This window comes from Zonotrichia albicollis, chromosome Z (genome assembly GCF_047830755.1).
Source record: "Zonotrichia albicollis isolate bZonAlb1 chromosome Z, bZonAlb1.hap1, whole genome shotgun sequence".
Lineage (NCBI taxonomy): Eukaryota > Metazoa > Chordata > Aves > Passeriformes > Passerellidae > Zonotrichia > Zonotrichia albicollis.
In genome coordinates, this window is record NC_133860.1 from 45,151,828 (window position 1) to 45,157,827 (window position 6,000).

Here is a 6,000-nt window from a genome sequence, read left to right on the forward strand (position 1 = left end):
ATTCCAGCTCTGTGGATATTTAGGATTTGCTTACCATACTTCATGTTTATCTGATTTGGTTTGTACTCTGCTTTTCTGCTGCTGCTATGCTCTTTAAGTAGTTTGGGTCTTCCTTCTTCTAGGCTGCCATTCCCACACTGTGTTTCCTGAAAAGCTGTATGTACTGATGATGGGGTCACAGTGACATGGTAATAGAGGCGCCATGGGACAAGATATGGCATTAATATGGATCTTCTCCAACTGTTCCTTCCTCCTGCTGCTCCCAGAACCACATACACCCACTCACTTCAGTCCTAGCATTTCTATCACAATAAATATGTCAATATCTATATATCAATAGATTTGTCTCAGAACAGCTACCAACATTAAAGTGACTGGGAGGGAAGAAAAATACTTTTTACTTGCTAAAGGATTTTGAAAGCTTGGTTTTGGCACTCTCCTAAATTTTTAAGCTTGGCTGAAACCAGTGCCTTGGTTGCCTGCTGTGTAAATAAAGATAATTACCCTTTTATCATCTATCTGTATTCACTGAAAATGCCTGGGAATGCAGATTGTCTTTGTTGTGTGTGATAGGGTGCTGAGCACAAGGTGGCACCAATTTTAGCTGATATGTCTCAGTGTCACAGGGACACTTTCACGCTAGTGATGAACAAACCACAGAGATACAATAGATCTGTTTCAAGGGACTATTTCTACCACAAATGTTTTTGTATTTTGATATGATTACAGTTCCTGTGTAAATAGGCTTGCTATCCTAGTATTTTTTTCCTAAGTACAGAAGCAGCAAACATTTAATGCAGTTCCTTGCTTTCTTGTGCTGTTTTTCACTGGATGTGCAAGCTGGGATATTTGAAGCAGGACAGGGCTTTTTCTTCCTTTCCCCCTTTAACTGAATATAGCGTTAAGTGTTTGAAACAAGTAAAGGGATGGGTCTTCTATATTGTTCTCACTGCACACTTCATTCAATGAGCAGCTCTCAAAGCATCAAGGCAGCGTTGGTGTTCTCTGCACTCAGGCTGTGAATTCTGCCCATGGTTAACCTCCATGGTGGTCGTCTTACTCACAAGCCATTCAGTCACAAGGAGTAGGCTAACCGTACTTGGTCATTTCTCTCTGGCTACTGAAAATCTGTCATCAGGAATGGCTTTCTACCACTCTCAACAAAGGCTGGAGATGAACCACTGGGTGGTGGGGCTGTGCCAGCTTCAATCCCATTACTCGCTCACCCCCATTAAGTACACATCAGAGCTCACCAAGATGTATGATCATCTGCACCTCACTGGCTTTCACCCACAGTTCAGGCGCAGAGGGAACAGAGGAAGCAGAGAGAAGCAGGGAGAAGAATAGGAAACAAACACAGAAAAAGGTAAAAAATCTGGGGTTTTTTTTGCAGAATGCCTAATGTATTAACACTTCCAATACTGTTCTGAATTCCTGAATTTTTACTACATTAGAGCATTTTTCTTCACTTAAGCCCATCCCCCTGCAACATTCAGCTCTAATTTCATGGTTTAGATATGTGAAGTGGCACCATTTTAACCATGTTTTATCCATAAGATTCATGTGGATACAGTAAATGTGAGCCATTCCAAGACGATAGTTTGAAGAGCTACAAAAGCCATTTTGAGCTCCTGATCTGTAACGTTGACTCAGGTGGTTATTCCAGGATAAGTATCCCAAGGAAGCTCTCACCTGGTAAACACAGTTTCATAAAATTATATTGAGTTATGCTGTCAAAATGTCACCATACCACTGAAAAATGTATAAAAATCATGGAGCTTAGCTTCAGAGGATAACTGGGAACTTGAATGGGAAATTGAATACTTGCTAACCCATCATGTTGTTGAATGTCTCTATCTTAATGTGAATTACATTTATAGCTCCTTGTTAGGTGTTTACTACAGTGCACCAACACAAGAACACTACTTTTATGCAGCCAGAAGTAAATGCTGAGGAACTTTCTCCTGCTTTGTTCTACTTAGCATTGTTCACGAATATTCACACTTTGATTAGCATTTGCATGTAGGAGACTCTGTAGCTTTGTTGAAGTTCCACAGCTCCTATTTAACCTTCTGAGAAGGAGGTCTAACTTGTATCTGCATGAGCAAGCAGGTACAAAAAACAGATGTGAAGACACAGTGATGAATATTGCACAAAAGCATTGACATGGTTTGTTTATCCTCTTTTCAATATCTGGGAGCATATCCTACTTGAGGCTATGACAATTAACTCTTGGAAGATCTGAACAAAAGCTATTGAAGTGCCCTTATATGAATAGGCACACAAAGCATATTCAGTGTATCAGTATATATGGAAAGATATATGGAAATTCTGTATAGCTTATTTATAGATATTCTAAACTGCAGAATTTTCATTACAAATTTGTAAAGGTGCATGCATTCCACTTAATATGAGAATTTAATTTGTTTCCATAGTTATCAAAGTGTATTTTCATATGCAAAGATTACTTCACCGGATTATATCCTTCTGATGATTATAACCTTCTGTACAGAGACACACCCCAATTCCTCTCTATTTATGTAATTGTTATCATAATGTTGATGTGTTGACAATATTTGCATAAAAGAATGCACAAAATCACAGTTTAGGAAGAAAACTCAGTCATGCCATCCTATATTCAGAGTAGCTTCCATAATGTTTTGCCATAGAGATTTGTTTCATTTTGTCTATATTTCAGTATATAATTCACATTATTTTACAGAACACTGCCTGGGCTAGTAAAGATTTTCTCATTTTAGCTCACAAAACCCATTTTTTTGATCAACTTGAACCATTGTATAGTGCTGTCATTGGTCCATTTATTTAAGATGTGTAAAAGTAATACTTTATACGATTGTTTTTAAGAAACAACCTTGTGTTATTATTTAATACCCGAAAAAACCTTGTGTTTTCTCATGTATTCTAGGGTCAATTCCCTTTGAAAGCTAAAGTGTCCTTACACTGCTTGGTACAATTCAAGAATCCTGCAAAGACTCTGGAATCAGATCCATGTCTGTTTTATTTTTTTCCAGCTACACCAGTACAGAATTGTAGATCTAGTATATCTGGGTGCTTCTATGGTGAAGTGATCAGGCAGTGCAGTTGAACACAGGAGATCCTTCCACACATTTGCTACACACTGACAAGCCTATTGAAACCTGAAAACCAGTTGGTTTTGAGTGATCTTTTTCACTACTGTCTACTCTGCCAATGTCTTTGGATACCTGTTAGCAGCAAGAACCCATCTCAGCCCATTTCATAGCAATCATCTACAGAATCTGACAACGTGCTTGCACAATGGAAGCTGCCAGTGATGGATTTTTCTGTTCTTGTCCTATTTGATTGAATTAAACTCAACCTTTCCTTGCAAGAATCAATAGACTATTTGACTTAATTGATCTTTCTTGATAAATATGCACACAAGGGGTAGACTGCACTTTTAATAGCTCTGGTTCCACTTCCAAATTGTGCCAGAAATGCATTCATCTCCTATAACACTATTTTTACAGTTCAGAACACAAAGAAATTGGAAGATAAACAACTGAATCAATGCCAGTCTCTGCCAAGCTGCTCATAGGAAGCATAACTTCAATAACGAAATATCTCCCAGCATGGTTTCAAATTATAAAATTCACATCCTATGCTGTTCAGTGCTAGGCTGTCTCAACTTCCCCTACCTAAGCACTTGAATAAAATAGTTTCACTGTGTTTCCACGAGGGGCTGTACTTACACCTGCCCTCAGGTGTAAAGAGAAAAGCAACAGCGCATAGCATAAGGACAATATTCATAAATTGCTTCTTCTTCAGCTTCAGTTTTCACCCTGGGCAATTGTCAAGGTCCTATTTTTCTCCCACTAATGCTTTTGACACTGTTAAAAGTCATGGCCAGCTTTTTCTAAAGGAATATGATTGAAAGGGATGAGTCCTAATATATTTATAGCCAAGAGCTGATCTATCAGATCCAGTTTTCTTTTTTGGAGGAATCTCCTCTGGAATACTTTAGAACATCTTTGCGTAGGGATGGTAATGGGCATCAGATAGAAAAATCTAATGCCATCTTATTATACAATATTTTTGTACTGATTTTATAATCCACTTTATTTATGGCAATGTTAGAGTAAGTGAAAAAAAGAAACTAAACCTCATTATATTTTGCCTTCCTGAAGATGACTTAATAAACTTACCCTTTCTATTTATTTGCAGGAACATAAGTGACATCCATTTACTTGATACTTAACCTGCATCATTCTAAATTTGGAGGCTGTATTAGCTTCCTGAGAAGAGAGGCATCCTTGTCTTGCTACAGGAATGATCTCATTAAGTAAGCAAAGACCTGGCCAAAAGGATAAACTCTGCACAAGTACTCACAGGCAGCTCCAGCTTCTTAGCAACCCTGATGACTTAGATCATGAGACAGAACACACCCTTGTGCCAAAACCCAGCTTTAAAATTCATGCTTCACTCCAATGCAAGTTACACCTTAAGGCTAAATTTTACCTGTGTGCACAGATCAAGCACAAGGCTCACAAACCATTTACATCTTCCAAGTGACTTGAGAAGAGCACTGGCCCTTTGGAGTCTCTCTCTGCAGATGAGACTATGGGAAACACTGAACAGTGCTTCCCAAATGATAGTCTGAAAGTCACTTTAGCAATTTGCCTTCACTCTTACACATTGCCATGAGATAGACTAAAAAGTCTATCTCCCTCTGACAAACTATTTTGGGATCACTAAAAATTGTGTTGCTACAAAGGGAAGCATACACAACTGGACAATTGCATGCAAAAATCATATTTCCTCATCAGAGCAGCAGGATGTAGCGAGGAACCAACAGAACACCACTTGGTTAAAGAGTAGTTTCACATAACTTAACAGTAATAGATTTTGGCTAGTGTTCCTAGACTTGAAGAACTCCTATCATCTGACAGTGCAAATACATTAGTGCATTCCTCTATTCTTCACCATGCCAAAATTAATCCACTCTTCCCAAACCATCTCTTCCAAATATTAGAATTCCCTTTTCTATGAATTTTCTTGCTTCTCCTCACTCATTCTCTTCCCTCCAATCCAGATTTCTACTCCCAAGCTAACACTGTAGACACTCAGATGAGCACAATCCCCTTTCAGTTTCTCATCTTTCCAAGTTACATGTTGTTCTCTCCACACACGCTCCAGTCTCAACCCTAATCTCTCCTTCCATCAGCAAATCAGCTTGTTTCACTCCATCTTTCTGCTACTCCATCATGACAGCAAGTGGTGCCCAGACCACTCACCATTTACAAAGGTTTCCTTTGCCCTTCTGTGGCATACTCTGAGGGCATGCATGCAGTAAAAAAATTAAAACACCAAACAACAAAACAAACAAACAAATAAAACCAAACCAAACCAAACAAACAAACAAAAAAAAAAAAAAAAAAAAACCCACAAAACCCCACAGTCCTTTGGAACAAACCACAAAATCACATACTGTGACAAAAGCCCTCATTCTTAGGGGAGATACAGTAGAAAAGATAAACAAGACATGAGGAATATTCAGAACAAGATACGGGGAACATTCAGACTGTTTCAGAGATCCAGGAGGGATCTCCAGTTAAACCTGTGGAGAGTTCAAGAGCAGGTTTTAATCAATGGGTATATGAGAAATTGCGCGCAGTAGAGTTGTAGATGTGCTAGACACCATTAAAACAGGAAAAGAAATAATCCCACTAAACTTATAGTTTCAATTTTCTTTTGGCTGGTATTCCATTACTTCAAAAGCTAATAAATCATGCTCAAGACCAGTGTTCTGGTCAAACACTAGCCCATAAGTACACATGTGTAAAAAGTTGAGCATAAAGATTTATTTGAACTTCAAAAGAATTTGCTGACTGTCAGTCACTGATTACAAATTTCTCTTCTGTGTGGAGCACAGTGTACTTCTGCAGGCTTCCCTAGAATGCAGATGTAGACATTTCTGAGATTCTGATGTCCGATTGATAAAATCAGGAAATGGCCCTTTCA